At 38.5% G+C, this 25,326-nt stretch overlaps 1 protein-coding gene across 16 annotated transcripts in view; it reads left to right on the forward strand.

Annotated features, from left to right (window-relative positions):
- Positions 1–25,326, forward strand: part of TDRD15 (tudor domain containing 15) — a 240,743-nt gene that overhangs the window by 146,948 nt on the left and 68,469 nt on the right. For 12 of the 16 annotated variants that reach the window (XR_007402956.1, XR_007402962.1, XR_007402957.1 and 9 more), the window contains 2 exons: positions 19,507–19,607; positions 22,772–22,815. The gene's annotated coding sequence lies outside the window, so the exon portion shown is untranslated. The remainder of the gene's footprint in view (positions 1–19,506; positions 19,608–22,771; positions 22,816–25,326) is intronic. The other 4 variants (XR_007402959.1, XR_007402960.1, XR_007402968.1 and 1 more) reach the window with 1 other exon arrangement.

Genomic DNA, 25,326 nt, shown 5'->3' on the forward strand with positions numbered 1-25,326 from the left:
TGTCTCTGACTCAAGGAGGCATCCGTGGAATTGTGACAAGTTAACTTGTTAGCTTACAAGTAGAATAACCTCTCAGACCCTTTTCAGACCTTGACAGTTAATGTGAAATGCTCGTGGTTGCTTTCTCCTTCGCCTGTCTATTCCAAAGATATAGTTCTTCTGGTTGGAATATCCTATTCTATTGCGTACAGTCCTCATAGATAGGCCAAAGTCTGAGTAGAAGCCTTCTTTTTGAAGATATCAAGTACAGTGTATCATTTACCTCTAAGAAATAAAATGCCATGCACACATCCCTATTGTGTCAGACCTTCTCTAGCATGGATCAATCTTGACTCATTAACCCGTTGTGGGCAGGGTAGACAGATTCTCATGTGTGTCAAATGGTTGCTGCGTGGGTCTTAACCCACCCATAGGATTTTATGACATCATACATCTGGGAGGAAGGTGCTCAGGTCTGTTACTTAAATGCTTACTTCTGGGCCCTGTCCCCAAATTCAGATTTGGATAACTCGACAAGCTGTGACTTTGGAAGTTACTTGATGGTGGGTTCCAGGTTGTAATTTGTAGGTCACCGCTGTTGTTTCGTCAGTGCCCGTGGAAGCACACAGCGTGAGCCCCTGAGCAATTGCAGCTCTTTCTCACGGTTCGGAGACTTCTTTCCTGTCTAGCAGGAAATAGTCATGTTGTATTTGTCTTGAAAAAAAAAAAAAAAAGGTTTCTTTCCAGGTGGGCATGTTCTTCCTCAGCTGAAATAGTTGCTGCTGTTATTATGCCTGATTCTGAGGGTCTGGCCAAGCCAAGGAGGAGGTGACAACAGAACTACACCTACCCCGACTGTCACCCACTCCAACGGCAGTTCTTCCTATGGTAATTGTCTCCTGTGTTCCAGGGACCTTAGCTCTGTGATCGTCAAAGTTCACAGCAACCATGAAAAGTGTGTGTCACACTGCCCACTTTATACCCAAGGAAATAGAAGCTAACCCAACAAGCTCACAGAGCTCTTGAGTACCAAAGCTAGGATCGTAACCTAGAGCTACCTGAGTTCAAAACCTTGCCTTCCTGTGCTGGTACCTCACTAATCCCACTTTCTTCATAAAGGCTCAGCAGGATGAGATGTGGTCTGTGAAATTCAGACTGTCATTCCCTGGTTCAAACACCTCTGAAGGATCCATGTCACTCATAGAATAAAGTTTGGTCTTCCTACCTTTCAGTCAGTTTCTCTTTCCAACTACAGTTCACCCCTAGACAGCCCTTAAATCTTAGCCAAATGTAGATATTCATAATTCCCTAGAGTGTCATCAGTTTTTCTCTCTGCTTTTAATCAGGCATCCCCACCCCCTTGCTTCAAATGGGCCACCTTTTCTCTAACAAACAACTAAATTCCTACGCATCTTTAAAGGTCTTAAATATCAGCTCTGTGAAGCCATTTATGATTCCCAGGACTGAATGTGACATGACAGTTCTATTTCTAAATTTAAGACCTTGATTGCACATTGCCTTAGTGCACCTGTATCCTTAAGACTATATGCTTCTGAAAAGCAAGTTGTCCCAGAGGCCCAGATCATTCTTGTGCTTCAAATTCAAATATCCTGCTGCCTACTAAATACCTCCCCCTGGGAATTCTGCAGGTGCTGTAACCTTGATACAGCCATAACTGAACATCTAACTCTCTTATACTTGTGATCCCCCCTGGCACCTCTCATCTCATGAATGGCTCTCCTGTACTATTTGCTACAGCTAGAAAGACGGATATCATCACCGATTTCTTTTTCCCCATCAGCTGTCATATCCAAACAATCACTTAATCCTATAGCCCCTGCTGCCTTAATAGTATCAAATCTAATAATACTTTATCTCCACTTCCACTGTAATTTCCCAAGTCCGAGTAGCCATCATTTGCCACCCAGATTACCACAGCAGCCTTGTCTTCTCACTGACCTCCGAACTTGCAGGTTTGCCTCATCCAATCGATTCTCACTACTAGAGTCAGCGGTAGCCTTCAAAAATGCAAATCTGACATGTCATTCTCCTGCTCAGGAAATTCTCCTGCTTAGAAATTGCCCTTAGGATAAAATCAAAACAAATGATTTATAAGGCACTTCTTTTGGTGACTCTCTATACCTCTGCAGCCATCTCTTTCACAATACCTTCCTCTTGTCCTTTATGGTTTGGCTATTTTAAACCCCATTTGGTTCTTCTGGTAAGCAGTGCTCATTCCTACATATTTATTTTCTTTACCTCCAAAGATACACTGCTCCTGCCCCTTCCCCAGTGCATACATTCTTGCCTGGCTACTGCTCTGCTCTATCTCAGTTTAGATACAACTTTTGAGAAGCTTTTGCTGACTTCACAAAGACTGGATTTGGTGCTCTTCATTGTCCTCTGTAACTCTAGTGCCCCCATCACAGTGAAGTGTTTGAATTGCTCCTTTTAATGGCCTGTCTCCCTCACTGTATGAATAGAACATATCCATTAGAACCTGGATATTCATGAAAGTCTTTTTTGCATGGTATTTGGGGCTCCATACAATTATTAACTTCCATGGAGTCTAGTGCATGGAAAGAATGCTGAAAGCTTGCTCTTATTTGAGAATAAAGCAGACATTCCCTATACTAAATGTTTACAATGAGTCCATAGATTATTAGAGATAGTCTTGAGTCTTTTAATTGCCAAAGTTTTGTTGTTGTTATTAAATTAGTACTGTCTTGGTGGCAAGCAAGGGTTAATAGCTATTTAAAGAGGACTCAGGGAATGTAGGAAAGAACTTGTCTGGGTTCATGGTGACATTAATTTATGAGGAAGGGTTGGAGGAGCAAGCCAATCAAATACTGGATGCCAAATTACTATATATCACACAATTTACGAGGCAGTCAAAAGTGTTATTAAATTGGAGACCAGGACAACCTTCTTAATTCATCCTTATGACAGTGATTGTAATGACTCTAAGAACCTGGTTTAACCTGAGTTCATTTTATGAAAGGTCTTTCATTTTTAAACATTACATTTATTGAATTTTAAAGAAAGCTTGCCTTAAAATGTATACAGTTAATGCATAATAAAAATGCCTCAATAATTAATCCACATTCAATACTTGGGTTGATATCAGCATCTGTGGGAGGCAAGCAGTGGATTCTGGTTTTCAAAAATCTGATATGGATGCAGTTTTCTATTTTTTTTTCTGTAAAACAAAGTAATTAATTTTTAGATTTCAGTATAGTAATCTTACTCTTTTTTCTTTTCTGTTATAGGCTTCCATGACCCTAGCATCTCTTATCAAACCCTGATTTTTCTCTTCTGGTAACCCTATAGGAGTCAATCTGCCTGACCAGTAGTAGTGGGCTGCTCTTTAATCATTCTGCTTTGCAGATGAAACCAGCACCCATAAACTCAAGAAGAGCCCTGGTCAAGGAAAAGGGCTTGTTCTTATCAAATGCTTTGAGTCTCACTGATCCCTGGCCTTGTGGACTCAAGTGAAAACCTTAACTACAGCATCACCTTTATTATTGCTATTGGCTTACAAGGTGGAGAGTGTTGGATGCAGTAAGCTTACATGGCTTCCTGTCCTAGCCTCAGCCCCCAGCTCTAAGCACAAAATGGATGCTCAATAACTCTTATGGAATGAGTGAAGAAATACTTTTAGTTTTTCTATTTTTTGATTTCTTGACTTCTATAATTCTTTAGTTTATGCTGTCAATTCAAGATGGATGCCGATAAGCACCAACATATGGTGACTTTTTTCATTGGGGCTGTCCTGTCCAGGACATTGACATACTTTGTTGGAGTCCTTGGGGTAGGATGCAGCTCTGCCAAAGCTTGTGTGTGCTCTAGACTCCGTTCTCATAGCAGCTTGCTCCCTTGGCTGCAGCCAATCATCATGTGGTGGCAGAAACTCTGGGGTGGCTTAGTTTTCTACAAAAATTTGGCATCTGGGGCAGCCCAGGTGGCTCAGCGGTTTAGTGCCACCTTCAGCCCAGGGCCTGATCCTGGAGACCCGGGATCGAGTCCCATGTCAGGCTCTCTGCGTGGAGCCTACTTCTCCCTTGGCCTGTGTCTCTGCCTCTCTCCGTGTGTCTCTCATGAATAAATAAATAAATAAAATATAAAAAAAAAATGGGCACCTTGGAGAACAAGACATCATATGATTATTTTTCCTAAAAGAACATGTTTCTAATGGCCCTTCAGTTGGGATATGGGTCCTGAGAGAGCCCGATACCAACTGGCTTAGGTTAGAGATATATGATCTGAACACAGAGGGCCCAGCATGCATCCAGTGCATAAGAAGCACCTATTAATTGTCAGTACCCTTTCCTATCATTATTTCACCCTCTTTCTGGATCCATGCCATCTTGTTCCCTGGGTAATGCCATCTGACTTTTGGTTGATGGAATGGGGGAAGCAGAGAACTAAGAAAGAGTCCAAAATTTTGATATTTGAGCTAATCCTTAAAGAGTGTATGAGTTATTTATACAAGATTAGAATGATGTTCTAGGTAAAAAGCAACAACTTAATCAAGAGAAGGAGATGAGAAATAACAAGGAGTCATTGCAAATTCCATCAGTATGAAGAATGAGTGGCTGAAATTGATGGTAGAGAGTTCTGACTAAATTATTGAGGACCTGCTAGGTTGTTCTAAAGATCATAGAATTTGTTCTGAATCAATGAGGAGCTAATGGAGAATTTAAGTGGTGGCAGCCAATATGGCCAGATCTTCTTTTTGGAAAGATACTTCACTCTGGCTGCCATATGGAAGGTGAATTCAAAAGCCCAAGTTTGAGAAATTAGTCTGAGAATCTGATGCAGAAAGGTTGTTAAGAGACAGTGAGGCCTGAGGTATAGCAGAGGGATGGAGTGGAAGAAGTGATGCTGCTTCTGCTCTGTCACAGCCTCTTCTGCTCTGTAATTCTTCATTTCTACTGAAGTGTGATTCCATTCTATAATCTATCTCTGTGTCTCTGTTTCTTTCTCTCTTTAAACAGCAAGTAAAGCCTTGTGATAAAAAGTAAACCTTAAATAAAAAAATAAATCTCAAAGGTAGAATTTCGGGAATCAGTAATGAGTAGAGCAGCAGTTTCAGGAGCTAACAGGCCTTTGTGGTCTCTAATATCTTACCACATTGTTGATTGCCCTGGTTATTTGTTCATAAGAACTTTTCATGGCTCTGATCCAAGGTGACATTCAGGTGTGCTGTCTCTGTGCCTTTACCCTGAGCTACATCTCCAGCTAGACTTATAACACATATAGAGCCACCAGGAAGCTTCTAGAATTTAGTCTAATATGCTCCTTTTGAGCAATGGATGCCCACTGTTCTCTGCTTTCATAGGATGGATGGGGAAATTTATAAAATTTGTTTGCCTGTAGTCCTGTGTTTAGAGCATTACTTTGAGTCTTCCTAAAATCTGAGAATCTGTGACCAGTGATTTCTTCATATGCCCTAATGTGAAAATCTCTCCAAAAATATCCTTGCTAAGATCCAGCATATGCTTGAATATGTCCATCAACAGGGAACTTGTTATCTTTCCTGGAAAACTTTCTACATTAGGATAATCTGTCTCTACTTAAATTGTTAAAAAATATGTCTCTTGTACTTTCCATGCATTGGATTTTATTCTATTTTCTAAATCTATAGAACATGACAGAACTGAAGATATTCACTGTCAACTTTCATGTATTGCAGACTCTTTTTTAAAAATTACAGTGTAGTTAACATATAGCACTGAGTTAGTTTCAAGTGTATAATATAGTGATTGACCAGTTCCATACATTACTCAGTGCTTATCAAGACAAGTGTACCCCTAATCCCCTTTACCTATTTCACCCCCCTCAAACCTCCCCTATGGTAACCATTTGTTTATAGCTTATAGGGTCTTTTAGGGTTCCATACAAATTTTAGGATTGTTCTAATTTTGGGAAAACTGCTATCGATATTTTGATAGGGATTATATTAAATCTACAGATTGTTTTGAGTGGTATAGACATTTTAACAATATCCTTCCAATCCCTGAGCATGGAATGTCTTTCCATTTCTTCACACCATCTTCAATCTCTCTCATCAGTGTTTTATAGTTTTCACAGTGCAGGTCTTTCATTTCTTTGGTTAAGTTTTTTCCTGGGTATTTTATTATTTTTGATGCAATTATGAGTGGGATTATTTTCTAATTTTTTTTTCTGCTGCTGGTGTATAGAAATGCAGAGGATTTCTATATATTGATTTTGTATCATGTGGATTTACTGAATTCATTTATTGGTTCCAATAGATTTTTGGTGGAGTCTTTTGAGTTTTCTGCATATAGTGTCATGTCATTTGTAAATAGTGGAAGTTTTACTTTTTTCCTTACCAATTTGGATGCTGTTTACTCCTTTTGTTGTCTGATTGCTGTGACTAGGACTACCAGTACTGTGTGGAATAAAAGTGGTGATAGTGAACACCCATTTCTTGTTCCTGACCTTAGGGGAAAAGCTCTCAGTTTTTTTTTTAAGCTCTCAGTTTTTTGCGATTGACTATGATTTTAGCTATAGTTTTTTCATAAAAGGCCTTTATTATGTTGAGGTATATTACTCTTACATCTACTTTGTTGAGGGTTTTTATCATGAATGGATAATATACTTTGTCAAATGCTTTTTCTGCATCTATCAAAGTGATCATATGGTTTTTATCCTTTTTCTTATTGACGTGATGTATCGTATTAATTTATTTGCAAATATTGGACCACCCTTGCATCCCAGGAATAAATCCCACTTGACTGTAGGGAATGATTTTTTAAAATGTATTGTTGGGTTTAGTTGGCTAATATTTTTGTGGAGGATTTTTGCATCTATGTTCATCAGAGATACTGACCTCTGGTTCTCTCTCTCTCTTTTTTATTTTTATTTTTATTTTTATTTTTGGGTGTCTTTATCTTCTTTTGGTAGCAGGGAAATGCTGGCCTTTGCCTCATGGAATGAATTCAGAAGCTCTCCTCTTCTATTTTTTGGAATAGTTGAGAAAAATACATATTAATTCTTCTTTAAGTGTTGTAGAATTCACCTTGTGAAGTTGTCTGGTCCTGGGATTTTGTTTTCTGGGAGTTTTTTTTTTAAATTTTTATTTATTTATGATAGGCACACAGTGAGAGAGAGAGAGGCAGAGACATAGGCAGAAGGAGAAGCAGGCTCCATGCAGGGAGCCCGACGTGGGATTCGATCCCGGATCTCCAGGATTGCGCCCTGGGCCAAAGGCAGGCGCCAAACCGCTGCGCCACCCAGGGATCCCAAGTTTTTTGATTACTGATTCAATTTCAATGTTAGTAGTCTATCTGTTCAAATTTTCTATTTCATCCTGCTTCGGTTTTGGGAGGTTATTTGTTTGTAAGAATTTATCCGTTTCTTCTAGGTAGTCCAATTTAATGGAATAAATTTTTTTTCCTAATATTGTTTTACAATTGTGTTTATTTCTGTCATCCTTTACATCCTATTATTTTTTGTTCTCTTGACTGATTTTTACAGATATACTTATTTTTATTGCTTTTGTGTTTTCTACTTTTCTTACTCTTTCTTATAGTCTTTCCTTTCCACTCAAGGGGTCACCTTTAACATTTCCAGTGGGGCTGGTTTAGTGATTATGAACTCCTTTAGCTTTTGTTTGTTTAAGAAACTCTATCTCTCCTATTCTGAGTGATAACCTTGCTGGATAGAGTATTCTTGGCTAAAGATTTTTTTTTTCCCCTTTTAGCACTGAATATACCATGCCACTCTCTTCTGGCCTGCAGTTTCTGCTGCAAAATCAACTTTATGAGGTTTCCCTTGTTTATAACTCCCTTCTTTTCTCTTTCTGCTTTTAAAGTTCTCTCTTTATCACTACTTTTTGACATTGTAATTACTATGTGGCTTGGTGTGGACCTCCCTGGGTGATTTTGCTGGAGTATCTCTATGCCTCCTGCATCTGGATATCTGTTTCCTTCCTCAGATTTGGGAGGTTTTCTTTCTTTTTATTTTATTTTATTTTATTTTATTTTATTTTATTTTATTTTATTTTTTTTAGGTTTTCAGCTATTATATATTCAAATAAATTTTCTGCCCCCTTTTTTATTTCTTCCCTTGGATGCCTAGAATGTGAATGTTATTATGCTTGATGGAGTTGCTGTATTCCCTAAGTCTTTTTTCATTTTGCATATTTTTTTTCTCTCACCTGCCCAGCTTCATTATTTTTCATTACCCTGTCTTTCAGGTCATAATTCACTCCTTTGCTTCTTCTAGCCTGTTATTTATTCCATCATCTAGTGTACTTTTTATTCAATTTACTGAGTTCTTCATCTCTGTTCAGTTCCTTCTTATCTTCTTGTTAAGGCTTTCCTCCTCTCTTCTCTCAAGTATAGTGCATGTTTTTATGATCATTACTTTAAATTATCTATTAAGCATATTACTTACATCCATTTCACTTATGTCTCTTGCTTTGGTTTTAGTCCTATTCTTCCATTTGGAACATATTTGTCTGTCTTTTCATTTGTCTAACTCACTGTATTTGTTTCTTTGTGTTTGGAACGTCAGATATGTCTCCTGCTCTTGAAAGTAAGGGCCTAATGAAGAAGAAGTATGTAATACCCTGCAGGCAGTGTCCCCTGCTCACTGGAACCTGGCACTTTAGGGAATGTCTCCTGTGTGTATTGTGTACCTTGCTGTTGCTGTGTCCTGGCCACTTTTTCATTTGGTCTAGTTGTCTGCAGAGGCTCTCTTTGCCTGTTGTGGGCAGTGTTTGGTCCCTGGTAGGGGTGAGGCATGCAGTTTCAACAGGGTGCCTCTCAGTCCTTGCAAAATGAGACCAACCACTAGGTGGGACTGGGCAAACTAGACAGATCCATAAGGTTCACAAAAGTAGGTGAGGTGTGCAATTTTAACAAGGTGGTGCCTCAGGGTCCCACAGGGCCCACTGCTACTGGTGCTGCCAGGAAACCAGGCCCTGCAGAATGACCAGGTCACATTGGTGACAAGGTTTATATGGGTCTTCTGGGGACTTGCAGCACAGGGCCTGAGGTAGGCCAGGCTGGAGGGGACAGGGCCTGGTGTAAGCAGGTTAGGCAGTGAGTATCAATGTGCTGGTTCCCACAGTTGGTTGTCTGTTATGCTGGGAGGCAGAGGAGGGAGGTGGCACCTTGGTTCCTGGTGATCCAATCCCCTCTGGGACATGCTCCAAAATGAGTAAACTACACTCCCTCCCATATAGCCCAGGCATTTTTCAAATTACTGCTTCTTCTTCTTTTTTTTTTTTTTTAATGTCTGTCAACTCCAAGACTTTCTTTTTATTTATTTATTTATTTATTTATTTATTTATTTATTTAAGTTCAATTTGCCAACATATAGCATAACACCCAGTGCTCATCCTGCCAAGTGCCCCCCTCAGTGCCTGTCACCCAGTCACCCCCACACCCCACCCACCACTCTTTCTACCACCCCTTGTTCATTTCCCAGAGTTAGGGGTCTTTCATATTCTGTCTCTCTTTCTGATATTTCCCTCTCATTTTTTCTCCTTTCCCCTTTATTCCCTTTCACTATTTTTTATATTCCCCAAATGAAGGAGACCATATAATGTTTGTCCTTCTCCGATTGACTTATTTCACTCAGCATAATACCCTCCAGTTCCATCCACGTCGAAGCAAATGGTGGGTATTTGTCGTTTCTAATGGCTGAGGAATATTCCATTGTATACATAGACCACATCTTCTTTATCCATTCATCTTTCGATGGACACCGAGGCTCCTTCCACAGTTTGGCTATTGTGGACATTGCTGCTGGAAACATCGGGGTGCAGGTATCCCAGCGTTTCACTGCATCTGTATCTTTGGGGTAAATCCCCAGCAGTGCAAATTACTGCTTCTCTGTTGTATCTCCAAAGGATGTTTGCCCTTTGTCTCTTTAACGGTGGAGACTTGACTTCCTCTTGCCCTCTAGGCTCTCCAAGAATGTAGCCTGCTGAGTTTTGAAATTCCAGTCTCTAAGTCCCTTTGGTTTGAAGAATTCACAAAATTTTGGCCCCTCTGGCCAAATGTTATGAGGAGTCATCTTGCCCATGTAGACTCCCTGGTGTGATAGTCTGTTTCTCCCCCTTCTCTGGACTCACTATCCTCCCTGCCCCCAAGCCATAGTCCATTTTGCTTCCTGCCACATTTCTGCCCTTTCTACCCTCTTACATGTGGCCTCTTCTCTTCAGTTAGTAGTAGAGTCTGTTCCGCCAGTCTTAGGTCATTTTCTGGGTTACATATGCTGTGAGTGTTATCTAGTTGTATCTATGGGATGAGGTGAGCTTAGGGTCCTCTTACTCTGTCATCTTCCCAGCTTCCTCCAGAGGCTCTTCTTGTGAGCATCTTCCATACCTGTGGTTATTTCCCAAACTACATAGTTTCTAATCTTTCTACCACTTTCACCTTCCTTTGACAGTACTTCTTTTTAGTGTAGGCCAAATCTAGGACAATCTAACAGTGATCTGAGAGCAAAGCTCTGAAGAAAAGCAGCCCAGGATAGGAATAGGGGTGAAAGCAGGCAGAGAGGAGACCTTAACATTCAGGACTGTTTCTTCTACTGCAGCCAGGCTTCTGCAGTATAGCAATGAGGGGAGTGGATGGAGAGCAGGATTGTAGTCTGGTATAGGCTGCCATCATGGCTTTGTAACTCATCTGTTAAGAGGCACCCAAATATAGAATGTGAAAGAAAACTTGTGATGGGTGTGACTTGGGTTATGAAATTCTCCCTAAGCCAATCACTGTGACTCAAGGGATGGAGGTATCAAATTGGAGGATACCTGTGTTGTAAAATTTCCTGTAAATGGGGAGATAAAAGAGTGGGAAGCATTTTTGTTGGGAGCCCTGTTAGAGTTGTCTGAAATGGAGGAGAGGCAGTCCTCCAAAGTAAGAGGAATTTTGCTTCCAGAAAAGAGGGAAAAGGGATGCCAGGTAGTTAAAATCAATGTCCCTACAGATCTTGTTTGAGGGAGAAACAGAGGTAGAGAGAGTGACTGAAAGGAGTACCAGGTAAACTTCTTAAACTTCACAATTTAGCCAAAGTCACTGGAAGAGCCTAATTTCTAAATGCCAGAGGTCTGTCCTTTTCAAAACTTTTACTCTTCTGTGTGAAGAATGGTATCCACGTAGCACTTGGGTGAATTTCCTGAACAGCTTGTGTAAAAGGCCCTTGGGGGCCCAAGGTTCTGTCCAGGATGGATAATGAGACATTCTGTTTCTGTCAACCATTGCTCAGATGATGCCTCTTCTCCCTCCTGGGTTATGGAATTGCAGAGTAGGGATTATGTCAACAGCCTACTGAGGGGATACTCAGCACTATCTTCCAGACAGAAGTTGTCAGGAGAGCTCAAAGACTTGGTCCTGGCTCTGGGACCCTGGATTTTTATCCACCCTGAAATATTCTTCTTGATCTCAGTTCACCTTAACATACCTAGAGTTTGACCTTATAATGATATGGACATTTAAGGAAAATCTTAATAAGCAATTCTGCCTAGATAACCCCTTAATGTGATATTTTGAAAAGTTGTTTCAGCCTCTTTAAGCTTTACGCCTGCCTGTACTTTATCGTAATGATTTTCTCAATACCTCATCTCCCCAGAGCATCCGTGCATTGTAAGTACCTTCTGTTTGCTGCTTAAGCTATTTATTAATCACATTCTTTCCTATTCAGCCCTAACCAGGAGAAATGACAATTTCAAGCATTTCTCAGTTACCTACTATAAATTGGCCCAATTGCTATATGATCTTACAGACTATTCCTTGGGGTGTTTCACCCACTCTAGCACTGTAATTGGTTTGCTACAAAGGAAAAAAGAAAAAAAAATCTTGGGTCTTAATGCTGTACTATGGGGTTTTGTTGGAACTTAAGTTTTCTCTTATATGGTTAAAGGAGTTTTAGGTGTATCATTATTGCAGCAATCACATTTAATGAACACATAAATATGCACCACAATTTTATGAAAATATCCCATTTTCAACATTTATAAACCTGGAAATTGAGGCTCTTTCTTTGTCTTCCCACACAGGGTAGGCTGTGGGATTGAAAGTTTAAATCAGTTGCAGTAACCATTCACTAAAGATTGGAAAATATCCCCCCTCAATCAGAGTATATGAGCATCATTTATTTTGTCTTTCTAGAAATTTCTCAGAGATGGCTAGATGTGTGCTCAATACCTTTGCCTCTTGTATAAAAGGAAGAGCCATTTTTATGCTTTATCACTTGGAGCACGGAGGGAACACAGTATCATTATGAGATGCCCAAGACTGAGCACTGGGGTCATGTGACTGGAGAGCAGGGGAGGAGGATGGGCTGTAAGCTTCATCAGGCAGGTGATTCCCTAGATTGTGTCCTGGGGTAGTTCTGACCACTGAGGACTCCAGGAACTAGGCCACTGTGCCCTGTGGCTTTGGGACCTGGATTTTATATCACTGGGCTATTTTTGGAAAAGCAAATTAAAATTGGAGATGTTACTATGTGAGAGAGTTAAGGAAGCCTTCCACTTCTCTAATTAACAGTTCCAACTTCCTTCAAGATTCAGCTCAGGTTTTATGCTCTCTAGAAAGTCACTTCTGAATTCTAGGCTGAATTAGCCACTCTGATCTAAGCTTTTAGTACCCTTGTTAGCACCTATGATATTGCATTGGAATGATCTGCTTATGTCCCGTTTCTTTTACAAGGCAGAGACTCTATCTTATTACCTTGCACATTCCTGGCACACAGCACAAGCTCTGGTATAGTAGGTACTTACTACATGACTGTGGAATCAGGCATGGGCTCAGGACTTGGTATTCAAGGGAGATTTCTTGGCAGAGAACCACAGAGGTTTTCATGGTCATAGACTACATGGATTAGAGTATGAGGGATTATTTTCAAGTGGTATTTTGCCTCTGGGTCTTTGAAATAGAAAGCAAAAGGGAAGAAAAAAGATAGTGTCTTGGGAAATAGGCCTAGTTGCATTAGGGTTAGGTGGGTAGCCAGAGTACCAGTAGGGGTATATACTAGGTTTATGGCAGCAGAAAGATTTCCTGGGTGGAGTGAGAAGAAGGCATACTGGTGGCAGAGAGCCTGGACAAAGCCTTCATCCTCAGCAATCAAAGAGCTTCTACTCTTTGGGTATGTTTGGAGACACTGATGGCCTCTTGGTAATCTGTGGGAGCTTTGCTGTCTCTGCAGGAGCTCTACTATCTCCTCAAGTTAGTTGGGGACATACTTGTATTTTTTTTTAAGATTTTATTTATTCATGAGGGACACACAGTGAGAGGCAGAGACATAGGCAGAGGGAGATCCCAGGACCCTGGGATCACACTCTGAGCCAAAGGCAGATGCTCAACCACTGAGCCACCCAGGTGTCCCCATCCTTGTATTCTTAATATTGGAATAGGTCCCTTTGAGAGACAACCCCATAGTTATTGCCTCCTTTGTTATATTATGTGGCTTCCTGGGCATTGCTATAAAATGTGGAGGGGTGGGTAACTAGCTGACCTTCTAAGGCCTCCTCTAAGCCAGGGTTAGAATGCCAAATCTCTTCCTTAAAGTTACCACTGTAATTGGCCTCATCTATTAAATGTACTGTATCATCCTTCACTGCCATGCATTTCATTATGCATTGTGGAAGGGTTTAAATAACAACCTTTACTTCTAAAAGCCTGCTCCAAGTCTTCCAGCATTACTAATAGAAATCCCAAGGAGTACAGCCTATATTAAAATAGAAAATAAAAAATGCATAAACTGCACCAAGCCAATGTGATGGAAATCTTGCCAAAAATATAAAAAAGCATATGCATAATATTTTATTAAACCTAAGAAACACACATAAATTCCTCTGTGGGATCCAAGTATATTAGTAATAGACATACCATAAAACTCAGTTACTCAACAGTCATAAAAAACAGCACAGACCAAGTAAATGCTGCCATTTTAAAGGAAACATTTCAAAATGAGAGAGAAAAGACATTTAATGTATGGCTGCAACTGGGAAAATGACAGTGATGTAGTCAGTGGCTACAAGTCATTTCTGGATAGTTCCAGATATAGGGGCAGCAGGGAGGTGCTGTATTACTCTGGGTTTTATGGAGAAACAGAACCCAATATATATACACATATGTTTATACATACATATATACTTTTTAATATATATACACTTTAAATATATATATACATACACACATTTTATATATATATATTTTTTTTATATGCACACACACAATAAGGAACATATAGAGATTATAAGGAATTGATTCATGTGATTATAGAGGCTAAGAAGTCCCAAGATCTGTACTCATCAAGTAGAAATCCAATAGAGCCAATGATGAAAGTTCCAGTTTAAGTATAGACTTGAAAGCAGGAGAAGACTGATGTTGTAGCTTCAAAAGAGAGATTTCTTTCTTGCCAGCTTTTTTGTTCTATTTGGAGCCTCAACAGATTGAATGGGGCCCACCACACTGGGGAGGGCAATCTGCTTTATTCCATCTACTGATTCAAATATTAATCTCATCCAGAAACACCCTCATAGACACACTTACAAGCAATCTTTAACCAAATATCTGGACTTTCTGTGACCCAGTTAAGTTGACTTATATATATAATTATCACCAATGCTGTGTCCTGGAGGAAAGACATACCTGATTTTACAGAGGTGGATATGTGATTTCTATATAATACCACCACACTTAAAAATCAGAATAACAACTTTTGAGGCTGAATATAAGGTATGCACATGGCATTTGTTGCTTAATTTATCAGTGTGTATTTTTTTGCCTGATAGTTTACACCTAAGTAATTTTTCTTCTAAATGCATGGATATAATTTCTATTAAAATACATTAGAAGAGACAAATAAGCTGATAACAGAAGAAGGAATTTTATCCCTACTATAGAATATTGCTTTTCCCAAGAGAATGGCTCACAGTGAATGGAACCAGGATCTCTCACAAGTCCTCTGTATTCCTAACCAACCCATAGAGTGACTATGAGCCTGCCATGCTACTGTGATTCTTACATACAAATTTGGAAGGTGAGGAGCCTATTTGAATAGATTCTGCAGGGAATCATGACTTTTTCTTTCATCCTTCTCATCTGCCAAGCCAGAGGTGTTATGTATGGCCTTAGCCTGGGGAATAACTTTGCAGGTTGGAGAATTGAACTTAAAAAGCTGGAACCATGTGAAGAGAGTGGTTCTTTTTTTGTTGTCTTCCACTATGAATGCGTATCAGGAGATAAATCTAGATGAATTAGGTGGCAAAATAGCATTTGTATAATAAGACTATCCCAGGATGGAGTAAAGGAAGCCAGAACAGCAATTGTATTTTCATGAAGCAGGCAATGTTTCTTAAACTTGGGTGACCATTGCTCTGGAGATATGCGAAGATACAGAACAAACATAGCATCCTCTTGAAACACAAATTTTGTCTAATAATTTGGGGGAAAAATAATTTTATATTAATCCAAATAGATGCTTCACTGGGTAGAATACAGAATTCACAATTTAAAAAAAATGTGACATGTAAGTTCAAGGAAGTTTCATTTTTGTGAGTAGCTACTAAGAATTATGCCTCTTTCCCTTGGGAAAGAGAAAATATATGAAGATATTTAGTTAGAAAAGTTTGGGAGCTCTGGTGAAGGAAGTTGGTTTTTACACTCAAACATTTTGTTGTTTTGCTGTCTAGCACTCAGCAATACTATCCTCTCTTTACCTGTACCTCTTTTTCTATAAAGCTGAAATAAAGTTTTATTTGTCTAGGCTGAACAAAATGATCTCTTGAACATCTCTTGAGTCTTTAACTTTTTCTGGGCTTGAGAAGGAAGAGCTTTGATAACATTTGGGATCTGGTCCATTTTTTACCCCATTCAACTGAGTTTTTCAGTTGCCCTGCACCTCTAGGTCATAGCCTCAAGTCATCTTTGGAATGCCCCCAAACTAGCAGGATCTCACTGCTGGTGCAAAGCACTCCACTATCTCAAATCTCTCTTGTTGGAAAAGAGTGATGGCAACCACCCAGCAGGTGACAAGCTCCAATCAGCCTGGTAAGGGTAGCTGTGGATGTACACGCCTTATTAAACACAACCCACGACAGATTGACGTGCTGTGAACACTTGCTAAATGGTTTGGCAAAGACATAGATCCTTTTGCCAAGTGAAGTCTAGAAACTACAAATCTGAAATCCATTATACAACAGCTTTATATTGAGGGCCTAGCTTATTTGGAGATTCTGAAAAGTATCTAACTACTGACAGGTTTTCATTTCTTTGCACAGAAAATGGATCCTTTATAAGATTCCAGGGCAACTTTGTCTTGGGGAAATCCAATCTGAGTGGAAATTCAGTAAAATGTAAGGAAGACGTATTAGGATTGTTTGGGATAGGAATGCCTGGGTGGCCCCGTGGTTGAGTGTCTGCCTTTGGCTCAGGGCGTGATCCTGGAGTTCCCAGATCAAGTCTCGCATTGGGCTCCCTGCATGGAGCCTGTTTCTCCTCCCTCTGCCTATGTCTCTACCTCTCTCCCTGTGACTCTTGTGAATAAATAAATAAAATATTTTTTAAAAAAGGGTTGTTTCAGATAATCTATTTGTAAATGCAGCTGGCAGTTTCCCCCTGAGTTGTAGAACTGTAGGAAACTCTAAGGGGTCAGCTCTGTAGGCTCCTGTTTCTAGGGAAGGGTAAAAATGGGATACTGGGGCAGCCCAGGTGGCTCAGCAGTTTCGCACCGCCTTCAGCCCAGGGCATGATCCTGGAGACTCGGGATCAAGTTCCATGTCAGGCTCCTTGCATGGAGCCTGCTTCTCCCTCTGCCTGTGTCTCTCATGAATAAATAAAATCTTAAAAAAAAAAAAAATGGGAAACTGACTTGTCATCTGTAGGCTGTTCTTGGTGAGGTCTTTTACCCTGAAGTGGTGACTTGGAGGTCCCAGCCTTCCCCATGAGCTCAACAGCGACTGACCTGCTTTATTCTGTGGCAAGTTATTTTATAGAACTGTACCCAATCTCATTGTCATTAGTGACTCTAGGAGACCATTTTTGCTGTGATGGAAAGCCTCTGCATTTATTCACTTGTTGATCAAATAAATATTTTTGAGCACATACCCATGCATCTGCGAACTTAATTCTCTTTTATTCCTAAAAGTAAATTTAACATACCAGTTGGCATTTGTTGGTTTTAGAACTAGGGAGAGTTCAGTTTTCTGAGACCTTACCGTATTTCACCCTATGATACCCTATGACATACACTACTGTGACATCATACTTCCTCTGTAATAGTATGTGTCATACCGTATTGTAGTTTGTTTAATTACCTGCCACCCCTAGTAGGCTGGAAACTGTGAGGGCAGTGATGGTATCTCCATTCTTCATTGCTATGTCCGCAAAGTTTACAAACATTTCTGGATATCTAGTAAGCACCCAACAAAAACTTACTAATTAAAAAAATACTTCATTGCCTTTTACTTTTTGATTAATTCCAGCAAAGTAAAGTAGAATTCTCCTGTGATACTCATCTCATTTTCCTTACCTCCCCAATATTTGGTTAGACTCCGTGTTAAGTCAGAGGATCAAGTTATATCCACTGAGAATGTATATTTGGCAACTACCCAGTATGAGAAGTGATTTTAGGAAACTAATTTTACTTCAAATGACAGTGAGACAGAAAACAAATATAACTTAGAAATGTGTTGTTTTGAGGTTCAGTAAATAACAGTCCAAAGGCTTTAATATTTTAGGGAAATAACACCATATCCGAGAAAGGTAGTCATTAATCAAATTTTGGAATAAAAGCCAAGTATTTTTTGCTCTTTTTCATTTTCATACTTTTCATTCAGATGGTAGTAGATTTGGTATGATGAGAAGAAATAAACATACAAAACAACAATTTTGTCCTAATAAATTCTTACCCCAACTTGTGGTTTATTTCAGAATGAAATCGTATCATCATCTTCCTGTGATATGTGGAAATGTATGGTCAAAACAGCAAACCTTGTCTTTAGCAAATTCTTGTGACTTCATGGAAACATGAACAATACAGTTTAGGCTGTTTTGTCTATAAATACTGACTAGTTTGAAGCAAAATATATGGCACATACATTTTAATGGGTGTTTGTTTTAATAATGATTGTTTGACATACATAGCTGAATTTAGGGAAATACTGAAAATTGTGGAACTTGAGAAAAAAAAAAACTTTGAACCATATCCTACTTGTCTAATGATTATTAAAACTCTTCCTCTCTTTCTTTATGCACAAGGCACAAGGCACAAGGGATGCAAAGTTGAACAAATGGTTCCTGCCTTTAAAGACCACTGTCTCAGTGAGAGAGATACTAATGAAGCCAGAATTAGAGTGCCCTGTGCCCTGAGAGAGTTTTAGGCAGAATGTTGGGGGAGTATAGAGGAGAGAACTGGACTCTTTTAAGAGCTGACATCTGAGCTAAATCTTCAAAGCTGAATTGGAAGTCTTCAGATAGGGTGGGGCAGGATTTTTTAAGCAGACAGCAAAAAAACTTGCAGACATGAAGATATTAAAGAATTTGGTGTACTGAGGAATGTCCAAGAGTGTGTGATAGCTGGAAAGAAGGAGTGATGTGAAAATAAGAACAATGCAGTTTATAAGAGAGATGGAGGATGAGGTGACAGAGGTGGTTTGCCATGATTTGTGAAAAGGTCTATGTCCAGGTCAGGAATGAAGTGGGCAGATGATAAGAGAAAAGGGAGTATTGGGTGAACATCATATAGAGATAGCAATGCTAAGGAATTGCAGCAATTCTAATTCAGATAGAAAGACCCTTTATAATGCTGAAGTAGATTTTGTCAAGGACAAGGACTAGTGATCCTAATTAGGGGCCAGGAAAGGCTTTTTAGAGGGGTTGATATCTGAAGGATAAGTATGAGGAGCCACGGGAAGCCAGGAGGGAGGAAACTATTCCAGGAAGAGCGACCATCCTATAGAAAGAGATGAGTTAAGCAGAAGGGAGGGAAAGGAAGGAAGGGGAGGTGAAAGGAGAGAAGCAGAGTTACATTCTCAGAACTGAAAGTAGTTGAATGTGGCAGTAGGATGGAAGCAAAAGTTAGTGAAGGTAGTGAAGGGGAGTTAGAGGAGATGGCCTTTGGGATACAAACAGTGGCTAGAACAAGTAGGTCCTTGTAAGCAATCTCAGGATGGGGTAGCCTCTATAATATTAAAAGCAGGAAGGTGATATGATCAGGTTTGCAGTTAAGAAAGATTATTCTAGAGAGTCGATTGAAGAATCTATGGTTGAGCCAGAAGATTAACACGTTAGTTGTTTCAGTAGTATAGAAAAAGGTGATGGCAACTAAAACTGGGATACTTATTGACAAGAGAGTTGATATTTTTAAGAAAGGGACTAATGAAGACCATGGGGTTTAAACAATAGGCGTGTGCCCATGGAGAGCAAAGGATACTTGTCAAAGGACTAAAAGCTTCATTGGATCGAAGATTTGGTGTGGCAGTTGGGCGGAATTACTGTAGGAGAATGTAGTGATTGGAAGGTAATGGCTAATTTATTTTTATTTCAGAAGGTAGTGGTTCTTAGCAATAAAAAAAAAAACTGCCCCTGATGTGGAGATGAGCAAGAGAAATGGAGGAGAAGGTGCCAGATGAGGAGGCCATGGATTGAGTGAGTACCTTGTTGGAAGGCCATCCCTCTGGGCTAGTAAAGAAGAGAGCTTGGGCCAGTGGCTAGTCTTACCATCTAAGTAAGACATGATATGGGATTGGGTAGATGGTGAGATGTAGAAAACCATCCACAAATAAAATGACACCAGTCTAGAAGGAGCAGAGGGCTTTTATAAAAAAACAAAAAAACAAAAACAAAAACAAAAAACAAACACACACACACACACACACACAAAACGGTTCAGAAATAGTCCAGAAATAACACTGAGCAGCTATCAGAGAATGCACAAGAATGATTAGTTTCAAACTGAGAGGGAAGTAGAAGTGATTGCTCAGGAAAAAAACACATTTTGGATAAAGCAAGAAGATGGATGGAGCAATGTTGAAAAGACCTAGGCTGTGCACATCTGGATTAGGGTGCTAGAGAGCACAGGTTTCCGGAAGCAAAGTGGGAACTGCAAACTTAACCAAAGTTAACCTGGATGGGATGCATGTGGATTTTGGTGGCTATGTTTTCCAAAACTGTTGGAAGGAGAAGGTTGTTCAAGCTTTTAGAGAGGATTAACTGTGCGTACTTTTATTAAATGTGAAAATAAGAAGCTACCAATTCCCCTAAGTGGACTAACTGGAATTTTGTAGTACTGCCACTTGGCCTTATTTCTGAATACTGCTCAAGGATGAAAACTCATAGGGCATCTCTGGAGATCTGTGTCCTGGGCACAAGTTGTTGACTGAAAGACCCTTCAAATTGATGTTTAATGATGAGATATCTAGAAAGAATGTTGCAGTAACCAGGAAAGCTCATCCTACAAAGATTTTTATTTCTAGATCTTTTTCCAAAGACTTCCTCAGCAAAGACACATTTTCTCCTTATGTGTATTAAAAGGAATAAGCTCTAACCTTGAGGGAAGACGGAATCAAAGATCTGACAACAACATTTTTCATAAATAATGAATAAAAAACATTAAAAACTTAATTGGGAAAAATGAAACATCAGTGTAATACTTGTGAAAATTGACTCATGGGGGTTCTGGTAGGTTCGCCTCACTGATGAGATGTCTGTATGAAATTCTTCTCCCATGGTACTCTCCAAACACTGCTTAGGTTTTCCTCTTCCCTCACCAATGGCTCCTTGTTTTCCTTCTCTAGTCCCTAAGTGAGTGTTCCTCAAATCTCAACTCTCAAGCTTGAAAATTCTTTCAAAAGTTTGTACTTCAGGCTTTTACTGTTTATTTCTAAGTCTATATAGTTCTTTCCTTTCTTTGGCTCAGACTCCAGACTTTTACTGGTAGGGGCATACAAACAGAACTCCTTTCTTGGAATGTACAATTACTGTCATCTCAGCAAACTAATTCTGATTCAATCTCAATTGATTATCTTTCTTTTCAATCTCCTACTCTCTCTCAGGGGCACCATTCCCATCCTGGACATTCAGGCCCCAAATCTTTGTTTATCTCAGACTATTATTAGGGTACCACCAATTCTTCCTTTGCAATCTCTTTTTGTATTTACCCTTTTCACTCCTTTTTTTTATTCCACCACCATGTGACTAGTCCTTAATATCCTACTCTCAAATCTATTCTGCTTACAAAGCCAGTCTTCTCAAAATAGTGATGGAATAGTGATTCCATGTATCTCTATTAAAAAGATACATGGAATATCCTCCCTATCCCTCCATGCTACCTCAGTCCTACATTCTAAGGCCAAACCCCGATTCCACATCCTCTAGGGAGCAGCAGTTTCCACTCAAAACTAAGGCCAAACCCTGATTCCACATCCTCTAGGGAGCAGCAGTTTCCACTCAAAACTCCCATCTCTTCCTTGAAGGGACCCAGCCTGTAAAAGTTGGTATTGGGAATGGCCCAGGAAAACAGGTGATAGATGGGATTTTTGATCACTGAACACCAAGATTCAATAAAGACACAGCCACTGTGCACAGACAGCTCTTGGCCAAAGGTATCATTGCACTTATTATAACTTTTGCTAGTGGTACGTGATATGGGAGACTGGTGTAAAGGAATGTACTAGCATGCATTATGTAACAGGCTTTTGAAACAAATGTGTGAGATGAGTCAATAGTCTCTATAAAGGGTGGTAGGATTGCATGGCTATTGATAAATGCCACTGATGCTTTGTAGAGAGATAATGAACAGCTGAAGGTAAATAAAAGCAATAGAAATCCAGGCATGAAAGCCAAAGGGTTTTTTGGGTTATGTACAAAGAAGTTTTCATTTTGAAACCAAGTACCATGTAAAGACTTAATAGTGATAATAGCTGAGTTTTAAAGACTATTAAGTGCACAGTCATAGCAGGTCTGATGTTAGAGTCCACATAGAACCAAATATACTTCTTGAGGAGGTGCCTAAGTCCCTAGGAAGAAAGAAATATCATGTAACACTATGACATACATGCCCAGTAAGTTGCCCAGTCCTCCAGGCAGTACTAAGGTCATTTACATGGGTAATTGTGCTCTGGAGATATGGGAATACTAAGATACTCCAAGTACTAGTTGGCATAGGATTTGAGAAGACATAACTAGAGACCCAAACCATATGGTCTTCCTATTAGAGTAGGGGCATATGGGGTCCTGCACAAAGTCTGGTGGGCAGTTCCTCGCCTCAAATGTGTAAGTGGGTTTGACATACTTGGCAGTTGGTGCAGCCACCATATTAGATCATTAGTCTGTGGGATCAAAGCTACTGTAGAGAAAATCTTCAAACTGTTCCTCACCCTTCTCCACCCCTGCAGCCAAGATGGTGAATCAAAACCAATATTATATTCTGAAAGGATGGTTGAGATTAATGTCATACTTATAGGATCTGAAGGATGCAGATGGTGATCTTTGTCATATTTCCATCTAATTCATGAGTTTTGTCTTCAAAAACTTGATGAAACTTGGAGAATGATGATAGATTACTGCAAATTCAACAAAGTAGTAGCCCTAATCGCAGCTGCCTTAGCAAATGTATTATCTTTGCTAGAGCAAATTAATATAGCCTCAGGTATAAGCTATGCATTGATTTGGTGACTAGCTCCTTTCATCACTACCACAAAGAAGGTTAAGAAACAGCTCACATTTACATCATATGGAATGGATAACTGCATGAATTTATAATTTTGCTCCAGGGCTGTACTAACTTTCCTGCTCTTTTTCATGGTATATAGACTGAAGAGCTCCAGATCAGTGCTGGGCCCAGTATAAATGAAATGTGAGTCATATATGTAATTCAAATTTTTTATTAATCACATTAAAAAAGTAAAAGGAAACTGGTAAATTAATTTAATATGTTTCATTTAACTCAATATTTCCAAAATGTTGTTTCAATACCTACTCGTTATAATAATTAGTGAGTTTCTTGGTATAAAGTCTTCTATACTTCTGATATGTTTTATATTTATAGGGATATCTCAGTTCACATGTCAAATTTTCACTGGATGTACTTGATCTCATAAAATTTAGTTAAAAAAGTAGATTTACATGCCCAAATTGTTCCTGACATACTTAAAATTTGACCAATAACTGAATTAACTGCCCAAAAGTATACTTTTCCTTCAATAGTTGCATCAACATTAACAAAACTGTTTTATCTTTTTTAAAGAATTGATTTGACTTTGGAGGAAATATCTATCAGTTTGAAAACTACAACTATTAAAATTAACTAAATTTATTAACTCTTTGTCAACCCCATATTACCAAAATTGAAGTAAAAACAGTAGTACATAAATTGAAAGCAACTCTAAATTTGTTAATATCAAAAAGTGTTCTTCAAATTTTTCTTATAGTTTTTTCAATAAATTTATATTACACTGCCAGTTACAATTGAAATTTCAATATTCATGTTGGAAAATGTAAAACTTGATTTATCAATTAAATTATTATTAATTTAATAATCATTATTATTGATACAAAAAACTTAAAGCCCAACATTAATTTGCACACAAGTGTGTCAAAAATAAACGTTTTCTTTCCTCAAGAGCTTTAAAGTTAGTCTATTCATATGGAGTGTGTTATCAGTGAGAAAATATAGAGTGTACTGCTGGGGGTTTTTTGCCTTTGATTATTGAATGTCAGCAAATACACCTTTTTGTTTCAGAGTTTATAGTAGATTGAAATAGGAGTTTGTAATTCTAGAAATCTTTTTACAATGCTTCCATGACTCAGTCAATGAGAACAAGATCATTTAATTAATTGTCTTCTATTTTTTCAAAAGTTTGATAAACTGGTGACGATTTTTGCACATATGTATTGCATAATCTTAATGACTATATAAGTGGTGCTTTTCCTAGAGTTTGCTAGAAAACTAAACCCAAATATTTCCAATATGTATCATGTAGTGGGATAATCAATGAGAGAAATATCAATGTCTTGTTTTAAAATACCAAAAAACCGATTTTTACCTAACATAGTTGGAGCACCACCCATAGTTATAGAAACAAATTTTTCATATCTAGATAAAAATTTTCTTTGATGGATACAAAGCATTTAAAAATAGCTATTCCATGAATCTTGTTTTTTAGTTGCAAATTGATATTTGTTTATAAATTTGGAAGTCAAAATGAGACATAATATACTGAAGTATTAATTGGGCTTTGTCTTTTAACTTTGCATGGCTCATCTAAAGCTAATGAAAAGTACTTAAAATTTTTCCAAAAAAAATTTAAGAGATTATTTATTTGAGAATAGGAGAGAGCATAATCTGAGAAGGGGCAGACAGAAAGAATCTTCAAGCAGACTCTCTGCTGACTGTGGAGCCTGATGCGGGGCTCGATCTTTAGACCCACAAGATTTCCATCTGAGCTGAAAACAAGAGTAGGATATTTAACTGACTGAGCCACCTGGGTGCCCCTCAATTTTTCAAATTTTGAATCAACTGGTTTTGGTGTTGTTGGAAAAGTCTATCATTGTAGTGATAATTACTTGGTTGCTTCATTGAGGATCTTCCACATTTTATGAAATATCTTTTTTATTTTTTTCTTATTTTATAGCTTTCCATCACTGAAATAATTTTTTACCATTTCTACGTCTAAAAATCATTTTCTGTCTTGTATAGGAATCTGAGACATTTTATAGCTGGCCAACATTATAAACCCACATCCTGTTAAGAGTATTAGAAAATTTTTGTTGGATATTTAATTTAGATTCCAGGTAACTATTTAACTACTAACTTTTTCACTGTTGAGAGGAATCTTCTTATCAAGTTCACTATATATTTTTGGCTAAAAATGCCTCAATATTGCTGACTTAAATCTTTTCTTACACAACAAACAACTTTTTTTTGTTTTTCTTTGCAGTAACAAATTGCAATTGCCATTCATCATGAAATTTCTGATATATTTTCTTCTAGTCACTTTTTTTTTTTGCCTTTGAAGTACTGGCTTTGCATTTTCACTCCATCTGCATCAGTAATATGCCTTCATTTTGCTTTTAAAAATTTATATTTCTTTAAGAAAATTAGTTTAATTATATTACAATTAAAGCACTAATAAGCTACTTCAGTTACTAATAACATCTTAAATAGGTATCATTATACTGTGTATGGATTATAGAAAATATTAAAATAAACACAATATTACACTGATGCCTGGAAAAAGTCATTTATACTTAATTTGTTGACTTCCACTCAGTGATATGTTTCTGTGTAATGCTAGAAATGATGCATGACCCTGAAGAGCACTTTACAATACAATTACATTACTCCATGTAATTTTTAACATAACAT

The sequence above is a fragment of the Canis lupus genome, chromosome 17 (genome assembly GCF_003254725.2).
Source record: "Canis lupus dingo isolate Sandy chromosome 17, ASM325472v2, whole genome shotgun sequence".
Lineage (NCBI taxonomy): Eukaryota > Metazoa > Chordata > Mammalia > Carnivora > Canidae > Canis > Canis lupus.